Source organism: Micromys minutus (genome assembly GCF_963924665.1).
Source record: "Micromys minutus genome assembly, chromosome: 6".
NCBI classification, from domain to species: Eukaryota; Metazoa; Chordata; class Mammalia; order Rodentia; family Muridae; genus Micromys; species Micromys minutus.
In genome coordinates, this window is record NC_137975.1 from 69,531,035 (window position 1) to 69,554,916 (window position 23,882).

The window sequence follows — 23,882 nt, forward strand, 5'->3', positions numbered from 1 at the left end:
CATGGGACTGGGGCTGTCCACTTTTCAGATGAGGAAGTTAAGGTTTGTGGAAGAAAGATCAACTGTTTGACCAACACCACCTGACTGCAGGCTTATACTCTTTCTAGCACATGATAGAGGGCTGTGAGTAACCTGGGCACTCTGATTTTAGATAAAAAAGGATAGACAAATAGTACTGAGAGTCTAGCTGCTACTGTGGACTCGTGGTAAAATGAAAACCGGGGACAGCAGGTTGAGAACTTATTCTTTAATTCTAACATTCGCCTGACGATTAGGAAGATGAGAAGAAATGTGATCATGAGTAGATAGAGTATGTGGCAGATTAATGGAAATGATCACACACACTGGTACACATGCACACATATGCACACACATGCACACATATGCACACATATGCACACATATGCACACATACACACATGCACACCCACATATAAGCACATACACACATATATACATGCACAGGCATACACATGCACACACACACACAGCTACACACACACACACACACACACACACACACACACACACACACACACACACATCCTTCTGTTGGAAGATTTCCATATTAGAGACACAGAGCCAAGCCTGGGGTCATTTGGTTAGAAAATATAATCCTTTTCAGGAAGGAGTTCTCCACTGGGACCTAAGCAAGGGTCAGAAAAGAGGCTATGGAATTTGTGTAGAAAAAACAGAAGCAGATTCTCTAATGGCTGCAGGAGGAATGTTTTAGCTTTAATAGATGGCATACAAGAACATCCTGCCCACCTGCTGTCTGCCCCAGAATCCCTTTCTCTTTCTGTAGCTTCTATGGTGTAAGGTAAACATTACAGATTTCTGCAGGTAAATATTTACATGAAAGATAAGTTTACAAGCAAAACATAGAAAGCTCCTAATATATCTACTAATAATTCTAGGGTGAGATATTAGTAAGCACTCAAGAAATATTCAAAGATATAATAGGTGATAATTTTACAAAACACAAGAAAAACTAAGACTTACTTTTAAAGACCTGTGGGCAGGATATGGTACTAAATATATGTAACCCCAGCACTTCTATGTGTATGGGTAGGAGAAACAGTAGATGTAGGTCTGACTAGGATCCGTGAGAGACCCTGGCTCAAAAACAAAAAAACAAAAACAAAAAAAAAAACAAAAAAACAAAACAAAACAAAACAAAACAAAAAAAACCAAAAGCCAGCCAACCAACCAACCAACTAACCAACCAACCAACCAACCAACCAACCAACCAACCAACCAATCAACCAACCAACCAACCAAATAAAAGCAACACACAAGGCCCACGAGTATGGCATAGTGGTACATACTTACAGTCCCAGGTACTCAAATGAAGGGCTGAGGCAGGAGGATCTCTTGAGTTCAGGAGTTAGAGATTAGCCTGGGCAATATATCAAGACTCTGAATCTGCAGGCAGACAGACAGACAGACAGGCAGGCAGGCAGGCAGGCAGACAGACAGGCAGGCAGACAGACAGTCAGGCAGGCAGGCAGACAGGCAGACAGACAGGCAGGCAGGCAGACAGGCAGACAGACAGGCAGACAGGCAGGCAGGCAGACAGACAGACAGATGGCTCGAAGATTGATTTGAAAATCCACGAGGCAAGCCAGACTTTAAAGAGTTTGAAACTGCAGAGTGAGACAGTGAGTGACAGCAAAGGAGGAAATGCTGGAAGTGCCAGAGAGAAATCAGGTCAGTCACCGGGGTTTGGAGGAGTGTCTCGTTGGCACCTGTATACTCCAGACATAACAGGAATACCTTTAAGCTTAGAGAAAATAATGCAATAACTAGATTTTTGTGCCCAGAGATTTAAGACACAAGAATGCAGGTGGCGCTCAGGTGTCATTCAATCTTCAGCCTTGATTTCTTAGCAGGGGACGCAAGAATATTGCAGCGCTGTATATGAATTTAGTAAGATGTTAACTATAACATGTTAGGTGATTGTACTTGGAAGTCCTTCCAAAGAACTTAAGAAGTAGGCTTATATATCACTTCAGTGATAATTGTTCTCAGACAAGGACAATGTCAGGCTGAGGGACAAAGCAGACAAAACAGGGGCCAAAGGGCACAGAATTAACAATGACAAAAATGAAAAAAAAAAAAAAGAAAGAAAAGAAAAATAAATACAACAGCAGGCTTATTTTTAGTGTAGGAATGAGAAACTAGTCATATTTTTAGCTTAAGCTTTCAGGTAAATAATTCTAAAATTAAAAAGCACCGTTTCATGTTCAGAAAGAATTTAAAATATTATCCCCAGTTATTTCTGATGAAAAGTTTCATATTCCCGTCCTGTGTTTCATTTGCTTCCTTGTGTTAACATCTCCGTGAGCACCCATGAGCTGTTGTGTCTGGGACTGAGGTCTGTCTAGACTGAATAGAGAGTTCCACAGCCACGTGGATTGGGCGGAACATCCCGCTTCATGGTACCTTAAGCAAGTCTGGGTCTTGAACATTAGACTCTGTCTTTGTTTCTGGTCACACTTCATGGGACAAGCGCTTGCTTTCATCATCACGAATGAATTTTCTAATTTAAACCAATGATGACATTACAAAGATGTTGGCAAGTGTGAGCAATATCGTTCAATTGAAATGAAATCACGTGTTCCTGGAAGCCCAGAGCAATCAATTTTTAGCAAGGAATTTACTCCAGCGGGACCCAGGTTCAAAAGACACTTTTATTTATTTTTAACCCTAATAAATTTTATTGGTAACTCTTCAAAATTATTCTGCCACTATTCAATTTTCTGCTTCCTGGGAATGCTACTTGAATTTCCCTCCATTTATCAGTAGCTGGGTATAGAATTCCATAAAATACCTTTGGCAGCACCCCAAACATGCATTTTACATTAACCTTTAGATGATAACCTTTAGACAACATTTGAGAGAATTGAGTAGGGCGTGTCCAAACTCAACTGAAAGTGGTTTGGAGGGACTCACCCGGACAGTGACCCTATGTCACCATTTGCTCTGGACTGCTTATGCACTTCTCCTTCCAATTGTCTCAGCTCCAGCATTTCTGCCTCTCCTCATATACCTCCCCTCATATGTTTCCAAAGATAAAGGTAAAAAGATTTGTGATCCTAAAAGTATTATCATTTAGGTCATGGCATAACTAGACTTCTTTACTTAAGAGTGTCCTTTCCTCTCCTCTAAGGTTCTGGGGATATTTATCTCAGGTTTTAGATTACTTCATAAGTCCAGAATCAAAATGATACTAGCAACAAGGCCCTGGGAAGTCTATCTCAACAATGGGATCATATTGCAAAGTAAACAAACGCATGTCCCACCCCCAAGGAACCGAAAAAGTTAAACACAAAGCAAAGCAAAACAAAACAAAAAAAATCAATACAGGCCTCACTGTGTAACCTAGAAAGGCTCTAGACTTGATATGTAGCCAAGGTCGGTCTTGAACTCGTCATCCTCCTGCCTCATACTCCTGCCTGAAACCTCCCAAGTGCTGGTTTCATAGGCAGGTCCTGCTACACCTTTTTCTATTTTCTTCCTTATATGTTTGTACAAACCAGGCAAAATTTGAATTAAAAAGGAAGTGTTCTTAGAGTCAAGAGTCAAATGGATCAACAAGACATACAGGAAAATGTAATCAGTTATTTTAGTATTTGACATTTAATATTGCACTTATTTGTACGGCCCAGTGCAGCAGGCACTGTGCACACAGCGTTTTAAGCTGAGGGCATCTAATTCTAAATTAATTAAGGTTGAGTTCATTATTTGCACTGGCCACATTTCAAGTGCCCAGTTGCCACATGCAGCGGTTACTTTTGCCGTCAGAAAGATGCTTTACTGCAGATTGACCTCTGAACCCACGAACACTTTTGGAGGTCAGTAGTAACAAGAGCAGATGATCATGTCCCATGCAAGGAGGTTCAGAGTTCTCTTCTGTGTCACAAAGTCCCATCATCTGGAGGGACAAGCATTAAAATGAAAAACACACACAAACTGAAAGCCATGAATTATAAGAGATGAGGAAGGAATGAGGGATGTGGGGAGAAGTGAAGGAAAGAGAAAGATGGGGAGGAAGAGAGACAGAGACACAGACACAGCGCCTGAGAGAAAGGAAACGGAACGGAAGTGACCAAGGCATAGGCGTTGGGTGTGAGGGTAGGAAGAAAGAGAGCTGGCTGCTGGGCAGCTTTTGCGAAGGTAAACTAATGAGCTATCTGGTGTCAATGGGCTATCCAGGGTAAACGAGGTAATGCAATGCGGAGCTGAAGAGGTTGGCGGTGGGTGTGATTCAGGGGGCGTTTCAGACAGAAGTAACAGGGCATGAACACGTGGGAAGGCCGAGCAGGAAAGAAAGACTGGCGTCTGGGATCTGGGAGCAGGAAGCGGAGCTGGGATTAGACAAAATTGGCTGCACGTGACCGGCGGGGCAGAGAGAGCCTGTGCACACTACAGCGTGAAGCTGGAATTTTATTTGAATGTGTAAGTTCCTGAAGTTTTAAAAGCAGGGACTTGATTTCTCTTCTTCGCATTTAAGAAGGCTGCTCTGACTGTAACCTGAGACCATCTTAGAGGGTGTCAAATGTGGCAGACAAAAAAGATGTACCTGGGCTAGGAGTCCTTTTGGTACTTTCCTGGAGCATCGGGTGCTTAGCAGAGTACGGCTGGTCCTTCATTTCCATGTGTTCTGCATTTTAGGATTCAACCAGCCACAGATACAAAATATTCGAGAAATGTGTCAGTGAGTATGCACAGACATCTTCTTTTGGATCAGGATCTCAGCGCATAGCCTATGCTGATCTTGAACTCACAATCCTCCTGCCTTAGCCTCCTGAGCGCTAAGATTACAGGGCTATGCCACCACACTTGGCTCAGACTTAAACATTTTATCATCATTTCTTAAGTAATGCGGCATAGCAACTCCTTCCACAGCATTTTCATTGAAGTAACTATTGTAAGTAATATGGAAAGGATTTTGTAGGTCATATGAAAGCAATTGGTACCAGGGCCTTGAGCACCGTTCTGTATGAGGGCTTGATCATCCTTGGATTTGGTATATATGGGTGTTTCTGGAACCAATCCTCAATGGCTACTGGGGGATAACTATACTTATTAATCATGAGCACAGGTTTCTAATTGCCTGTCCATTGCTTCCACTAGTCTGAGAGTTCCCTGAAAGTAGGGATGGAGTGTTTATCTCCAGGCCGTATTAACATATAGATCATCAATGAAGGCCTTGCTTCTTGTTTGGAGATAGATTCCCATATAGCCAAGGATGGCAACATACTCGCTCAGGGTAACCTTGAACTTCAGATCCTTCTGCCACCACTTCCCTAGTTTGGGAACTGTAGTCCTGCCCCACAACTCCTGGCATGTGACGTTAGGAACAGAATCCAGGGCTTTCTGTTTGCTATACTTTACAAATACTCTACTAACTAAGAAACACCCTTAAGTCTGATTGTATTTTTTTAAGTAATTAAAATCGATCCAACTTTGTTTTCCCTCTAATTCTAGTTTGTTCATCTGAAACAAGAAATCTCCATTAAGGAAATACCCAGCTATAAAACTCTATAAATCATATTTGATTGAGGTGAAATGGCATTTTAGATTAGGCATTATAGTAAGAATTGGGGTATGAATTGCAGATAAAATGAGTATTTTTTTTCCCCATTTGGAGCCAATAGGCTTAATAGAAACTTTTAATTATTGGAGCTTGTCTGGATCATAGAGAGGATTCTGAGTAGAAGGAAGACAGCTGACTCTTCCTGTAACCTTCAGTGTGGAAACAAGGCACTTGCTGCCGGGGAAGCACTCCTCTGAGTGCCCATGTTGACATTTCTACCTGAGGCAAGGCGCTGGCAAGCTCTTAGCTCTCAATGGTTTGTGCAATGAGAATTTACACACCAGACACCAACTTCTCTACAGTAGCACAAGGTAGAAAACACAAAAGTGGGAAGTAGGTGAAATTAAAGAGGCCTATGAAATAAATTTGGGGTTTCATAAAGTCATTTTGGGGAAGGGGGAACTCATTAGATTGCAGGAATGAATGACAGCTCGAACATATCCCATAGGCAGGATATCATTCACCCCAGAGTAATTCCGCTGTAGTCACGGGGCTCCGTGCAGAGGATGAATTGATGATGATCCTTCTTTTATTGAGATTTGGAGCTCACATCTCATTGATGTTTATGCCTGCCAGGTGGCAGAGTCTTTATTTGTCATTGTATTTCTTTTGACATTCCTTGATCTCGAGTGCATGGAAGCTGAATGGGTGTGGTAAGAAACGCATTGGTAGCCACTCCAGAAAAGAAGGCAACGCAGAGGGCAGGGGCTTTCTGCACAGGACAACAAGGATGAAATTAAGACAAGGAAAGATCGATGTTCAATATCAGTACAAAACACTCCAGCTATTCAGCTTTCAGAATGATCTCCCAAGGGACCCTGAGAAAAGCCCATGACTTGGGTCATTTGAGAAGAGGTTGGATGGTGAATTAGAGATTGTCCTGTAAGGGAGTCAACTGTACTGTGGTGCAGAGAGTGCACCACAACTGTTACAAAGGCGTCAAAATGGTCCTTCGTGGTCATGGCCCTGCAAATCCAGTCATGTCTTGCATTACTGAGTGCTTTTATAAATTTCCCCAAGCTGAATAGAAGGTCTGTCATTCCAAATGGAAGCCTGGCTAGGTGGTCATACCGATGGCTTGGCCAGCCAAGAAGGAAGCCATCTGTGACTTCTAATAGGGCTGTATTGGTGGACTGAGCCGCCTTTTCCTGCCCCGTTCCTAGGATAAAAGGATATCAGTATGGATCACTGTTTGAGTGCCTACTCTCTGATACTTTTAGGGTGTTTGCCGAGTGTGGCATAGATGTTTATGTCCACAAGTGTCAACGTGGGCTAGAATATGCTGAGATGCATAGGCCATTGTACAAGTTTAAAAGTACCCAGATAATATGAGACTCTTGTGAAAAATCTCTTCCCTGCCCCATTACTCTGAGACATGCTGTGAGTCTAGGTCTTCTGTGTGGCATAACCATTCCTAATGGCCTGCTGTTAGGGGAAGGAAGGTTTTAATTCCCTAGAAACAGATGAAGGCTGACGCTGCGGTTCAGCCTTTAGAAACTCAGGAGTGAACACATTAAAGAACTGCTTCGTATTTTTATTTTTTCTTCTTGTTGATTGCAATTGTTTCTTTTTTGAAGAAAAGTCTTTGTAGCCTGAATTGGGATACCTTGCTGAAATGGCCACAAAGCTGAGTCTGAAACACAGCAGTCCAGGCTGGTCAGGAGACCAAAAAGGTGTGTGAGTGTTGTGTTTGTAGTTTTTTCCTTATTAGTATTGTTTAGCTCACAGGGGCTCTGCTGGCTAGGATATGCACTAGTTTCTTACTTAGTAGATTCTGTGCTTGGCTGCGGCACTTACCATTTTCCCACTTGAACGTGAGTTACAGAAGCCCATTTTAGGAGGTCTGAGTTGCATCTTTCAGTGTTGGTGCTGGAGTTTGGCTGTCATCTTTCTTGTATAGCAGCCCTGTTCATTCTTTCTTTGTTTAGTGTGAGGATGTTTGGGGATGTAGTTCTTGCCATGATCCCCCCCACCTTTAAAAATGGATTAAAGTCATTCTTTGACAATTCCAAACATGGTATAGTACATTTTGTTAGTTCTATGTCTTTCTTCTTGTTTAACCTTTGCCCGTTACCTTCTCTTCCACCCCTTTCACACTGATGCTTTAGGTTTTGTTTTGTGACTCACTGATTCTTTTAAGTCATTTACTTGTGTTACACTGGATCTCAGCTTTCCCTCCCTCCTCTCCTCCGAGTCCCTCCCTCTCACCTCTCCTTTCTCCTCTTCTACCCCTCTTACTCTTCTCCCCAGAAAAGGGAGAGGGTATCAACTAGCCTTGTCATACCTTCTATTGAGGCTAGACAAGGCAGATCAGTTAGGGGAAGGGATCCAAAGGCAGACAGTGTAGTCAGAGATGGCCCCTGCTCCCGCTTTATGAGTCCCACATGAAGACCCAGCTGCACAACTGTTGCATATATGGAGAGGGAATAGGTCTATCCGTGCATGCTCTCCGGTAGGCAGTCCAGTCTCCGTGAGCCTTACGGACCCAGGTTAGTTGATTCTGTAGGTTTTCTTGTGGTGCCCTTGACCCCTCTGGCTCGATCCTTCCTCCTCATCTGCCACAGGATTCCCTAGTGCCACTTAATGTGTGGCTGTGGGTCTCTGCATCTGTTTCCACCAGCTGCTGGATGGAGCCTCTCTGATGACAGTTATGCTAGGCTCCTGTTTGCAAATGTAGCAGAACATCATTACTAGTGTCAGGTCTCCCTCTCATGGCATGGGTCTGAAGCTGGTCATGCCTTTGGTTGGCCATTCCTTCAAAATTCTGTTTCATATTTTACCCCTGCACATTTGTTGGCAGGACAAATTGTGAGCCTAAAGTTTTGTGACTGGATTAATGTCCCCATCCCTCCACTGGAAGTCTTAACTGGTTACAGGAGATGGCCAGTTTAGGTTTCGTATCCCATTGCTTGTAGTCTTAGCTTGGGTCACTCTCATAGATTCCTGGGAATTTCCATTGTCCTAGGTTTCTAGCTACTCCAAGAGATGCACCCCACATCCAGTTGTTTCTCCCTTTGTCCTCCTCCATCTCATCCTACCTGCTCCCATCCCCACCCCTCTGCCATACGGTACCCTCTCTTCATCTATCCCCAATGTTTAATCTAGTTCTCCTTCTCAGGACTCACTGATTTTTAAAAATATTTATTTATTATTTATATTTATTCTAAATTATTAGTTTATAGCACTAAGGATATATTCCCTCCTGTGGAATGGGTGGCTCTCCAATCCAATATGAGAGTTGTTAGTTACTTTCATAATGGGTGTGTCACTAATGCTCTGTTGGGCACATTTTGCCTTGTAGGTTTCTTACTGTGACTTGTAAATGCCTCCAGAGTATAAACCTAGCTCTGGTCCCCCTTCCTAAATGTATACCATGAGAAAAAGATTCAAGGAACAGTCAGAACAGGGAAGATTTGAGTCAAATCAATATTATTAATTTTTTATTTTAAGGCAGGCCTCACACATTAGGCATCTCTCAGTTTAGTATTTGAGCAGCACAAATACTAAACTTGGGATGACACAAAGATTAGCATCTAGTGTCTGAGCTAGGAAAGCATGCAGGTCTGTGAAGCATTCCATCGGAAAGAAAGGAATGCAAACTCTTGCATCCAAAGCAAAGCAATGCAACAGGAGGGAAAGAGCAGAGTTCTTGGCCAGCACAGTGGGTACACATGTGCTGCTGTGCCCAGCTGATTCTCATCCCTGGGATCCACAGGGTGGCAGAAGAAATTGTCTTCTGACCTTACGTGTATGCTCTTGCACATATGTGTGTGCACATCACCGCACAAATAGAGTGTAATAAAAATAATGGAAAGATCTGGAACATAAGTGATGATGACACAGGATACAAAGGCCATCAGTCTCTCGCCATCCAGTTCCAGCAAACGATTCTCTGCCTCTCTAGGTACCAACCGCTGTTAAAACAGCAGCCTGCGTAGTGAATGCACACTTGGCTCCTGTGTGTGGATGACTGGTGCACTGGGAAGCTCTCCAAACAACAGTGTGTGAGCACAGTTAGGTCACTGGACAATACAGTTGATCCAATCTCTACCCTTTCTTCCTTCCTACAGATTAGAAGGCAGGGCTAAAACTTCTACACTTCTTATCAAGGCGTCATTGCCAACACACAAACTAAGTAGGTACCATTAGCAATCTCATATAGAAAGTCACTGTTTATTCCAGAAACTCCAAAGAGTTTAGAAAGGTGTGCAATCAGGAATGTGGCTAAATAACAAATATCAACTTTTAAAATAACACAAAGCACCTTAGGGAAATTAAGAGGAAAGTGTCGAAGAGACTTCAAAAAGAAAGATTTCATCCATTTTTAAAAGACCTCATATTGCAATATCGTGTAATGTCAAAGAACTTGGGCTTTTCCTGTCCTAGATCTGACATTTGGGCTAAACTCACAGCCACTTTTCTCCTTCCTTATGTACTCTTATTCCACAAACGAAAACAGTGTCAAGAAAACAAAGGACTCCTGATCTCATCCAGGACAGGGCTTCTTGTGGTACAGGCACATTTTTCCCCTTGTCTGCTCAGTCTTCCCTTGGGTTTAACTTTGTTACCATTTTTTTTTTTTTTTTTTTTTTTTTGTTTCTAGAAACCACAATAAAATGAGATTACTGTGGAGGATAATGTGGGAGCTGCAATTCCATTATCTGTCAGCCTCAAAAGATAAAAGGTGCCACCACTGTGTCCAGAAAGTAATTTTTCAGTAGCCATAGGTGACAAGAATTACATTTCTGCACCAGGACATCTTGATGTGGTACATCATAAATATTCAGGTTCTACAGACTTTGAAAAAGATATAATATCTTTTTTCTTGGGTAACATTGGCTTCAAGGTCAGATTCGGGATGACTTAGAAATAGGAACTAAAATTTCTTAGACACAAGAATAAAAGAGCAGTTGGGGAATAGTCTGAGGAGATTCATGAAGCCAAATCTGAAAGCTTAAGGGCTTGGGACTGGAGATCATGTGATGAATGAGGTCACTCTGGATCTGGGCAAACAGAGCTCTAGCTAGCTCATTTTCCATCTGTGCCTGGCTCATGGGATAAGTCTGGAGTCCAAAGAATATGCCCCCGTGCAGGCCACAGGTACCCTGTTCTAGATTATGCCTTGTTTCAGAAACATGGGATTTCTCGCAGAGTCACTGAGGTCTGCACGAGCTTCTTTCTAGATTCATTTTGAGGGATGATAGTGTCTTCCGTGTGCTCAAAGAATCATCAAAGGTTTCTGTGTGAGAGGACCAAGTGATAAGTATATAGAGCTTGTCTGCATAGCTATGATACTCCTATGCATATTAAAATGTCTGTTGTATGGTGTCAGGACTAAGAGAGGAAGGGGTAACTGGTAGCCCCTGTATAACATTTGCATCTGAATTGCGTTAGTGGTAGGCTTGTGTAGGACTCTCCTCCAGCTTATCCTCTTCAAACAGGAGCTCTGAATTTGCAGGTAGTTCATGGAAGGCTTGAGCTTGCATGTGCTAGATTTACTCTGTTGTCACCGATAGGCAGAGAATTCTCTGTGGTAGCTCTCGACCTCCCACTTGGTAACTATGGGGTTCGAGATGATGTCACAACAAACACATCAAGAGTGGCCTAAAACCTAGGAGATGTGCACATACTGGGGGAAGACTGTTGTGTTCCTTCTGAGCCTGACTCAAAGAAAGGTACTTTCACAAAGACTTTGGAATCTTTGAAAAAGTCATGTCCTGAGACCACGGCACACTGGTCCCTGGCATTGGCTTCTCTCCATAGGGGGCTCCACCTTCAGAGCTCCTCTGTATTTGAGTTTTAGTATGTTCTGCTCTGGTGATACCAAGATGGGACTTCCTAGCTTTGTACTGAGCCACGTACAGGTGCGCAAGTATAAAATCCAAACCAGACATTAGACGTCTTCCTTGATTGCTCTTCATCTTGTTCATTGATTCAGTCTCAGTTAAACTCAGAGATCTTTGATGCTCACTATTCTAGGTAACCACCTTGCTCAGTAACTCCTCTCTGAGGACTGGAATTCCAGGTGGGTGGGTTGTTGGTGTCTAACCAACAGAGCCATGTACCTGACTTAGAACTGCTCTAGTCTTAAACATCTCTCCAAGAGGAATACACAAGACAAAATATTTTTCTGGGTTGGGTGTTAAGACTCTGGATTCTAAAGCATTGAGTGCTCTGGTGCCCAGGTAGACTATTGTGAATGCCCAAGGAATGCCATAGATGCCTAAGGAAGTAGATTTAGAGTAACCACAGGGGGAAGGGGATAGAGACAGAAAGGGGGGGGGGGGTCAGAAAGAGAGGTTTGTTCTTAAGTTTCCTCTTGCCTCGATAGTTAAAATAACTGAGTGATTAGGAGGGTTCTTCAAATTTGGGGTTTACTGGGGACTGGGAACGTTTTTCCCCTCTCAGGTGTCACTTGGAGGAACCGGAGGCTGTCATAGAAACTGAGAGAAGATTTCTTTGAAAAGAAACCTCAGCTGGCATGGAGGGCTTTAGGTCTCTCGCTTCCTTCCTCACCGGTGCCATTTCCCCTCCGCTGGCTCCTGGCTTCCTCCAATCCCACCCAGTTCTTCCCTCTCGCTGATTTCTGTTTCCTCCTTTAGCTCAGCTTTCTTCTTCCCTTTGTGTGTGCTTTTTATCTGGAGCGAGGGCGGCCTTGTTTCCTGTCACTCACACGTATGGCATCCTCATGACCACTGACCCCGCGTGATTCTTCATTTCCCTTTTAGAAAAGACTGCCTTTTACTAGAGAGCCTCCTACCTTTTCCTGTAGCCTCACGGCTGGCACTCCAAAGCCCACTCTTTGGACTTTAGAGGTGATGCGATTTTGTCTTTCCTCCTGTCGTTAAACAATTGCCGAGAGAGAGAGAGAGAGAGAGAGAGAGAGAGAGAGAGAGAGAGAGAGAGAGAGAGAGAGAGAATTCCCAAATCCAAACATCCAAGTACCCTATATCCAAAGTTGCTAAATTTGAGCCCCACTGGCCAGAACATGAGTGGTTTTAAAACTCTACAGAAACATACACAAACTATTGCTTAGATGAAGAATTACTTCCAGTTTCGATAATCAGTGACCTCTGTGTAAACCAGTACCTTGATTTTAATACAAAGAACAGCAAGCCCAACTGCTTTCCTGTAATAGAGTAGATAAGGATCATTCTTTTAAAATTATAGGTTGTCAGTGTCTGTGGTGTGGAGTTATTGCTGCTATAATCACTACTGCTGGGGAGACAAAGTCCTTCCATCTGTGCAGCTGGAGGACATAGTGATGGATCCGGCCCCTCAACTTTCTTGGGAGGCTTGCCATGGCTTTATTCCTTCTTGGAGGAGTCATGCGCACAGCTGACGTCAGAGGAGTCAGGCCAGGCCTTCCTGTTGACTAGCTGTGCACCTTGGATATTGCATTAACTTAGCATCTCCTGACAGTTTTAGTTTTTCTTTCTCCTAAATTACAGGAAGAATACTTAGGGAGAAAGCGATAAGGTCTTTATGTATGCTTAAGGACAGGGCTCCGTGTTGGCACCTAACAAATACTTAAACACGCGTTGTAATATAGACAGTGGTAGACTGCTTTCCTTGCATCTACAAGGCCTTGGGTACCAACCCCAACATCAAGGAAAAGGAGAATTAAAGAGTAGCTGTACAAAAGAAATGAAATATATTCAAAGCCTATACTGGTCTAGGCCATGGTACTATGGCTTAAGGTCAGTGTCATGGGAGTATACTCTTTTATTAATCTTAAGAAGTAATGAAACCTTGAGGTTTGTGCCTTGTGGCAAAAAGGCTGTTAGTACTATGAAAGTAGTTTGTTTCATACTTCAGTAGTGGACAGTGGGTAGCCTTTGACTGGGAGGTGGATCACAAGCAAACCAGATCTCTACAGAATGGGCAGCAACAAATGCATAGGCACTGAGATCTCTGTGGCAAGGTCTTCGTTTTTACCTGTCCCTTTATGTCCTGCATGAGGTCAAGAACTAAGTCTATTTCTTTTTCTTCTTTCACCATTCTCAGCTCTTCTTCCATGTTGTGCAGCAGTTTCCTCTGAGACTGAAATATTCTACACTGAAGGGAAAGCTTCTTAAGCCCTAAGAGAAAAATCACTTACAATATCTTCAGGAAGTTCCTGAAACTGACCAGATTCACCAAGTCCCTTCCTGCCAGCGTAAGCAGTCGAGATGTCTAAGTCACTCCCAGACAAGCCAAGCTGAAAAGAAGATACCATACTATCTCCATGGAAGAAGCAGAGACCAACCAGCCAAGCTGCCTATAAGAGGTTTAGATCAACTAAGCAACCTGGAATGTATATTTGCCAACCTGCTGAGCTTTGGCGAGTGTGAAGTACCAATCTGTGTGGCTTTGGTGAAGCAGCCGTCTTTGAGTCATTTTTTCTCCAGTAAATAACACCTGTGGTCCAGTAAGTAACTCAACAACACTCATTGGTTCACCAAATTGAACTTTGGTAGTATATGTATTTTGTTCATGGGCTCCCTATCTGGGGTGAGTAGACATGTGTTGGCTTTACCCAGAAAAACTTTTGTAACAAATAGCTTGGCATTCTGGGACATGCCTTTAATTTTGGTACTTGGGAATCAGAGGCAGATGTCTTTTCTGGGTTTCATGGCAGCTAGGGCTACACAGTGAGGATCTCTATCAAACACACACACACACACACACACACACACACACACACACACACACATGCACAAACAAACATACAAATATTCCCCAAGCCCAAACATAGTCTTGTTATGTAGTTCAGGCTGGCCTCATATGTCTCAGGAAGCCCAGGCTAGCCTTGAATACATGGCCTTTTTGCTTCTGTCTTCTGGGTGTTGAGATGGCAATATGTAGTTCCCAAGTTACAGAACAAATTATAGAAACAATTGAGATTCATTGTAGGAAACAGGAAAATAAAGAGGTGTTTAAAGGAAATTTGTAAACTGTTATTGCACTCAAAGATAACACTCACTAACTGGAACAAAGCTGTCCTAGAAATAGGATACAGACTATTTTGTTTTGATATGGGATCTTATTATGCTGTGGAGGCTGGTCTTGAGCTTCTGGAATCAAATGATCCTCCCCACTTAGTTTCCGAAGTAGCCAGAGCTACAGACAGAGACTATAGTGGTATACAGGAACAGTTCATTGTGGCTGAAAAGACCAAACCTTCAGATTATAGGGATGTACTAGGGAGAAGAATCCCAGGTCAATAGCATGGAACAGATCCTCGAAAGATCATAGAGAACTTCCTTAAATCCAGACACAGGAAGTCCACAGAACAATAAACAGACAAGAAAAGAAACTGCCTATGGCATATCATAGCTGAAACATTAAATACAGAACAAAGAAAAAAATATCGAATGTTGCAAGATAGAAAACATAAGTCACATACAGTAGAAATCATATCAGAGTACAGCTAATTTCTCAATGAAAATGTTGAAAGCCAGAAGAGCCCAGAGCAATGCATTCCACGTCTTAAAAGACCATGAGCTCAGCAAAACTTCTTCCATGAGAACATGGAAAAAGAGAATGTTTCATGATTAAAAGCAACCTTAATAAAACCATAGAGAGTCTTTTCCTACTGGCCTTCAGATGAAGAACCCTCAGCTCCTCCTGTACCCTGACTGCCTGGACGCTGTCATGCTCCTGCGTTGATGATGATGGACTGAACCTCAGAACCTGACTGGATAGGAGTGTCTGGTTCCCTGTCTTATCCATTCCTCTGTTTCTCTGTGGTCTTAAAGCTGACATTGTAGTTCCTACAGGTAAAAGGGCTCTGGGATGAGAAGACACCTAGCTTTATTCTTGCCCTCCATTATTTACCATCCTCTTTTTACTTTACACTTTAGTTCTTCTCCAGATTTCAGTCTTCACCACACACATTTTTCATACTTTCTCCCATCACGTGTACAGCAATAATGTCCCATACACATTATATTTTATTTCATTAATGTATACAAAACACACATTTTATATTACTATGCTTAGGCTGGGATTGATCGAACCCATGTGGAAATAAAAGAAAAAATAAACCAGCCTCTCCAGAAATAAATAGTCCTTTAATCAGAAAAAACCTAACTGTTGAACAGACCAAGAATGGAAAAAAATAGAGGAGCAATATTTTAGGCTGAAGAGAACAAGAGGAGTGAAGAAAGAGTCAAGAGGAGAGAAGTGAAACTATAATTACAGAAATGCAAAGTACTGTTGACAATGAAGACGGCAGGAATAAACGATGCGCTGACTACAATCAGCATACACATCTCAATAACAACTTTCAATATTAATGATCTTAATTCTCCAGCCAAAAGACATAGACTTGCTGAACAGAGCAAGAAGCAGAATCATCTGTTATGTATAAGAAACCCATCTTAGCTTTCAAGGTAGCCCCATCTTCGAGGAAAAGGGTGGGCAAAAGTACTCCAATTAAATGGGACAAGGAAGCAAATAGGTATCACCATCCCACGGTCTGACAAAATGAACTTCAAATGAAAACTAATTAGAGGAGATAAATGGGGGGGGGGGCACTTCATTATAATCAAGGGAACAGTTAACCAAGAAGACAACTATCCTAAACATATATGCACTAAACTCTGGTGTAACCAAGTTTATAAAATGTGTGCCAGTAGAGTTAAAGACACAAATGGACACCAACCTATTAATAGTTGATAATTTCAGTGCTCCACTTTCTCTAATACACAGGTTATCTGAACACAGGCAGAGAAACAGAATTAAATGACATCATCCGTCAGATGGACTGCACAGCTACAGACAGACAGACTATTCCTCACAAATATCAAAGGACATGTATTCTACCCAGCAACATATAGGGGCTGCTGTAAAATATACTACATCGACAGATCACACCAGGAACTTGAAACATTGAAGCAGCAATCAGGACAGCACAGGAGAAGCTGCAGAGGCACCAGGCCTACTCCCGGCTGCTGTGTACACAGCAGAATAAGCTGGTCATCTCTGAGGCCGAGGCTAGAGACAAAGATGTCACAGGACGACTCGCTCTCCCACCCAGGTCTCCCTAAAGGAACACAGAAGAGCACTGGTTGGTGTGGTATACCTTATCCACAGAGAATAACAGGTGGTGTATATGCTTGCGTTGAGAACTGAGATGGTTCAATGATGATTCGAGAGCTAAGGAGTGAGCACTGAAGGACATTTAGTTGAGACTGTCAGCCAGTGACGAAGCCTGTTAGCAGGTCTTCAGGAGGAATGCAGTGAGATGCAGCAAACCTGAGCTTTGGCTGAAACACCTGCAATGAGACTCTGTGGCCTGGAATGTTGACCCACTGCATGAAGATGGGCTGTCTGGGAAACCTTAGACTGCGGAGACATTTATGGGAACAGGAGTCTATCTTTCATTAAATTCCTCAATTTTCAAAAAAAAAAAAAAAAAAAAAAAAAGAAATCAAAAAGAGCACAAAAATGGCTTAATTATAAAACATAACAATTCAGAAAGACAAGAACAAAACAAACAGACGAACAAATACAAACCCAAACCTATAGTGAGGCAACAACCAAACTGCAGTGCAGAAATGAATGAGACACAAAGAAATCAACAGTCAGTGAATCTAAGAGGGGGTGTCTCAGTCAGGGTTCCTATTCCTGCATAGACATCATGACCAAGAAGCAATTTGGGGAGGAAAGGGTTTATTCAGCTTACACTTCCACATTGCTGTTCATCACCAGAGAAAGTCAGGACTGGAACTCAAGCAGGTCAGGAAGCAGGAGCTGATGCAGAGGCCATGGAGGGACGTTACTGGCTTGCTTTCCCTTGGGTTGCTCAGCCTGCTTTCTTATAGAACCCAGGTCTACCAGCCCAGGGATGGCACTACCCACAACGAACTGGGCCCTCCCCCCTTGATGACTAGTTGAGAAAATGTCTTACAGCTGGATCTCATGGAGGCATTTCCTCAAGGGAGGCTCCTTTCTCTGTAATAACTCCAGCTTGTGTCAAGTTGACACAAAACCAGCCAGTACAGTTGACTCCTTGTCAACTTGACACACAAACACACCACTATTAAGCCTCAACCCTTACTTTCTTATTTATCCCCAAGATCTAAATGACCTTAAGAGTCTTTACAAATTCTTACATATTACAATTGCAATACCTTTAAAATATCTAGCCTCTTTTAAAAATGAAAGTCTTTTTAAAATTCAAAATCTCTTAAACTGTGAGCTCTACTTCTTCCTTAAAAAGGGAAAAATATTAGGACACAGTCACAATCAAAAGCAAAATCAATCTCTAACCATCTAATGTCTGGGATCCACTCACTATCTTCTGGGCTTTTCCAAGGGCTTGGGTTACTTCTCCAGCTCTGCCCTTTGTAGTACACAGTGTGTATTCTAGGCTCCAACTGCCTGTTCTCCACTGCTGCTGCAGTTCTTGGTGATCATCTCATGGTACTGGCATCTCCAAAACACTACTGTCAGTCCTGTGGCACTAATTGCAACTGAGGCTGCACCTTCACCAATGGCCTTCCATGGCCTCCTCACAGTGCCAAGCCTCTGCTGCTCTTCATGACCCCTTCATTTCTTCAAAACCAGTACCACCTGGGTGACTCTTACACATTACCAAGTCCAGCCACAGCATGAGGTACAACCTTGACTATCTCTGGAACACAGTCTCTTTGTGTGCTCAGAAAACAGTTCCCAGAAGATTTCATCTAAATGATGCTGGTCTCTTCATAATCACCACTAAATTTTTAGCTCCAGCTGACCAGCATCAATAGTCTCAGTAATGCAAAGGTTTTGCTTTAGTAGTTCTGGTATCTTGTTAATCACAGCTGATTCTTCAGCCCCAGCTAACCAAAACCACAGAATCTTCCCAATCAAAAGAGCAACAGCCCTGATAATAGTCTTTAAATTTTCCCTCTGAAATTTCATAAGCCAGGCCTCCATCTTCTGCACTGTTCTCAACATCATCTTCCAAGCTCCTACAGAACATCCCACAGAGTTCTTAATATCCCAGTGGCTCTTCTAGCTCAAAGTTCCAAAGTTTTTCACAGTCCTCCTCAAAACATGGTCAGGTTGTCACAGGAATACCCCACTATGCTGGTACCAATTTGTCTTAGGGTTTCTATTCCTGCACAAACATCATGATCAAGAAGCAAGTTGGGGAGGAAAGGGTTTATTCAGCTTACACTCCCACATTGCTGTTCATCACCAAAGGAAGTCAGGACTGGAACCCAAGCAGGTCAGGAAGCAGGAGCTGATGCAGAGGCCATGGAGGGATGTTACTTACTGGCTTGCTTCCCCTGGCTTGCTCAGCTTGCTTTCTTATAGAACCCAGATCTACCATCCCAGGGATGGCACCACCCACAGTGGGCTGGGCCCTCCCCACTTGATCACTAGTTGAGAAAATGCCTTACAGCTGGATCTCATGGAGGCATTTCCTCAAGGGAGGCTCCTTTCTCTGTGATAACTGCAGCTTGTGTCAAGTTGACACAAAACCAGCCAGCACAGTGGGTGTTTTGAGAAGTTAAATAAGACCCATAAACTCTTGGCCCAACTAACCAAAATAAAAAGAGCACCCAAATTAACAAAATCAGGAATGAATAGGCAAACGTTACAACAGACAACAGAGGAATTCAGAAGACTGTAAGGGAATACTTAAAAAATCTTCACTACACTAGCAGGGTGATGGTGGCACCCACCTTTTATCCCAGCACAGAGGCAGGTGGGTTTCAGTGAGTTCGAGGACAGCCTGGTTTACAAGGTGAGTTCTACGACAGAGAGGGCTACACAGAGAAACTTTGTCTTGAAAAGCAGAAGGGGTGTTGGTGGATCTGTACAACATATTAAAGTGAGAAAAATCTAAAAATGGAATAAACCAAGAAGAGACCAACAACTTAAGCAAAGCCATTAGAAACAAGGATATTGAAACAGTAATAAGAAGAAGATTGAAGGAGCCGAACGGGTCAAGGACACCACAAGAAAACCTACAGAATCAACTAACCTGGGTCCATAAGGCTCACGGAGACTGGACTGCCTACCGGAGAGCATGCACGGATAGACCTATTCCCTCTCCATATATGCAACAGTTGTGCAGCTGGGTCTTCATGTGGGACTCATAAAGCGGGAGCAGGGGTCATCTCTGACTACACTGTCTGCCTTTGGATCCCTTCCCCTAATTGGAAGAGGTTTCACATAGTCTTACTACAACTTGATAGGCCAAGGCTAGTTGATATCCATGGGAGGGTTTCCTTTTTGAGGAGAAGGGGAGGAGGGGTGGAAGAGGAGAGAGGAGAGGTGAGAGGGAGGGACTGGGAGGAGAGGAGGGAAGGGAAGCTGTGATCTGGATATAAAGTAAATAAATAACTCAATTAAACAAATTAAGAAGCAAATAAACAAAAAAGACTTCCAGTTTAAAACGTTTGGAGATGAATGGATTCAAAGCAAAATTCTATCAGACTTTCAAAGATATATAGTCAGTCCTTCTTAGATTCAAAAATGTTCAGTGAGATGTTCGGAATCTAAATAATGTATACATTAAAAATATGAGTAAATAACCATGAGTATCCCAGAGATGCAGACATGGTTAACATACTTCAGTCAGTAAATGTAATAAACTACATGAATTGACCCAAAGATTAAAAAAAAAAATTAAATGATCATGTTAGTAGGTTCAGAAAAAGGCCGTAGCATAATCCAATGTAGTTTCATGATTAAAGTCCTAGAGAGAGTATGAGTAGAGGAAACATGCCCCACGTAATAAAAGCTGTGTATGAAAAATCCAAGGCCAACATCATCCTACATGAGCAATTCTACTGAAAGAAGGTTTGAGATGCGGCTGCCCAGTTACCCTTCCTCTACAGTGCTCCAAGCAGTAGCCAGAGCAGTCAGGGGATAGAAGGAGATTAAAGGGATACACACACACACACACAGAGAGAGAGAGAGAGAGAAACTATTTCTATTTTCAGATGACATAATATTAAACATAAAATATCTCAAAAATAATATCAGAAAATTTCTAGAATGATAAATTTAACAAATAGATGGATATAAAATCAGCTTGCAAAAATTTAATAGCTTTCTTACATACAAACAACAAATATTCAGAAAAAGACACCGTGGACTTGATCCTGTCCACAGTAGCCTCAGAATAAAGCTGACGTAGTTATTCGCCATGAAGAGGCAAAGGACCTCTATAATGAGAACTTGAAGCCTCTGAAGAAATAGAGAAAGAAACTGGAAAGTGGGAAGAGCCCCTGTGCCCATGGACTGGAACGATGAGTATTATAAAGGGCTTCTTTCAGATGTAGTGCAGTCCCAGTCAAGATCCCCATCTGCCTCTCCATATGAATAGAAAAAACTATTCTGAAATCTACATTGAACCCCACAGGTCACACTTTGATGACACAAACCTGCTCCCCCATCCCCAAAATAATTTCTGGAGGGCTCACAATTCCCGAAACCAAGATACATTACAGAGCCATTGTGATAAAAACAATATGGCGCTGGCACAGAGCATACATATAGACCAATAGAATAAAGTCAAAGACCTAAACATGAGGACACATAATGTCAACCACTTTATATTCACACAGATACTAAAAGATACACCCAAGAGAAGAAAGCATCTTCAGCAAACGGTGCTGGGAAAACTGGATACCAGCGCATAGAAGAATGAGATTACTTTTGTATCTTTCACTTTTCTCAAAGACCTAACCATGAATGGATCAAAGACCTAAATGAAACACTGAAAGTACTCAAAATGAAACACACACACACACACACACACACACACAAACCCAACAAACTACAGGCAGCACCCTACATGGTACATGTGTAGGGAAGGACTGTATGAATGAATTTCATTTACTTAAGACTTAAGGCCAACTACTGACAAGTGGGGCTTCATTAGACTGAAACCTTCAGCACAGCCAAAGGAACAATTGAATGGGGAACAAGCTCTCAAAAAGGGAGAGAATCTTGGCCAGCTATTCATCTGACAAAGGGCTAATATCCAAAATACATAAAGAACTTAAAAAGTTGAATCAAAACAAACAAAATGACTCATTCAAAAAAAGTGGGCTATGGGGTTGAACAAAGAATACTCAAAAGAAGAAGTAATGGGTAAGAATTTTAATGCTAGTCCCTGGCAAAGGATGAGGGAGATCTGGCTAGGTAGAGAGGCTCCTTATTAATATATAGTTCTTGACACACACACACACACACACACACAAACACACACACACCTTATACTTTTCTGAGTAAAGTACACTGAAACTCACGCACTTCTTGAAAGCACTTACACTTTCTCCACTCACCATGCCCAGTCGACAAGTGCAGGCCCTGTTCAGATATGACTCTGGTGTGTATCTGCTTCTGTTTGAATCACAACAATCAACGATTTCCCACAGCTCCTACATCATTCCACATTCCCATCATGGTACACAGATTCCATTTTTTCCCACATCTCTGCTGACTCATTCCATTTCTGCTAACTTTTTTTTTTTTTTAATTTAAAAATACAGTCCAGGATGACCTTCAACACACAATCCTCCTGCCTCAGTCTTTGGAGTGCAAGGATTACAGGCTGTACCACTGTACTCAGCTTCCAGAGATTTTGTTTGTCTGTTTTTGTTTTGAGACAGTCTCAGGTATCCCAGGCTGACTGCCTTCCACTCTAGGCTGGCCTCAGACTCATTATGTAAATGAGGATGAGTTTCTTGCTGCCTTGCTTCTGCTGGCTGAGTTCTAGGATTATAAGGATGCATCATTATACATGGTTTATGTGGGGCTAGGAATGGGATCCAGGGCCTTGTTCCTGCTTGGCAAGAACTCCACCAACTGAGTAGCCCGAATTAGGAAGTCTTAGGTAGGAGATTTTGTTTTACATTTTCCTGATACTTAGTAACATTGAATGTACTTAACATACATATTGTCTATTTGTGTGACTTCTTAGGAGAAAAATCTGTTCAAGTCCTTTGTTCATTTTAAACTCCATATGGGGGTTGGGGAGATGGTTTGTTGGATGAAGTGCTTGCAGAAGGGCTTGGGTTTGGGTCCCCATATCAAGTGTAACAAAGAGGCATGTGTGTGTCTGTAATCCTGTAGTGAAATGGCAGTGTGGGGGTGGGCAGAGAGTCCCCAGCATCCCATTGGCCAGCTAGCCTGGCACACACAGCAGTGAACAAGAGACTCACAAACAAATTTCAACACATTTGCAAGTGTACATACCACACACACACATACACGCCCCCCACATACCACACATACATACACGCCCCCCACATACCACACATACATACATGCCCTCCCACATACCACATCCACACATATATGCCCTCCCACATACCACACACACACATACACGCCCCCACATACCACGCACACACATACACGCCCCCACATACCACACACACACATACATGCCCTCCCACATACCACATCCACACATATATGCCCCCCACACACCACACACACATACACGCCCCCCACATACCACACATGCACATACACGCCCCCCACATACCACACACATACATGCCTCCCACATACCACACACACACATACACGCCCTCCCACATACCACACACACACATACACACCCCCTCACACCGCACACACACACACATACATGCCTCCCACACACCACACACACATACACGCCCCCCACATACCACACACACACATACACGCCCCCCACATACCACACACATCACTCCTACATCACCCCCCACACACCCCACATATGCAACATGTAATTGAAAGTACAGTAAAGAAATCACAGAAATGGCCACTCCATGGTCATAGGGAAGGAGGGAGGGAGGGAGAAAGGGAGGGGGGGTTGTGAATATTTTCTCCCAGTCTGCTGCTTCCTTCCGGTTGTTTCTTTCTTTGCTGTGCAGAAGCCTTATATTTGATATAGTCTCGCTTTATTTTTGCCTTTGTGGCCTGGGCTTTGGGGGTCAAGAGTAATCTTATGAGGTGGGTCAAGCTGTGCTTTTTGAAGGGCAGGGTGTCCAAGTACTTGTGGAATGCTTTTGAGCAGACGTTGATATTTACTTAAGGTATCGTTTCTCATGGCTGCTGAGAAGTTTCATTCCCACGGCTGCTCACTGCGCTTGCAGCATTACCACACGGATCTGCACAGTGGGAAACTCGATAGTTTTTGAGTCCTAGACACTGTCTACGCTCATTCCACTGTTCCAGAGAGGGCAGGCTTTGTTAGTCCGATACTATAGGCCCGTGGTGAGGGAGAGCATGAGGCAGTGGGAGCCTGATAGAGAAGGATGCTAGTTGTCGCTTTTGGGAAGCAGGAAGA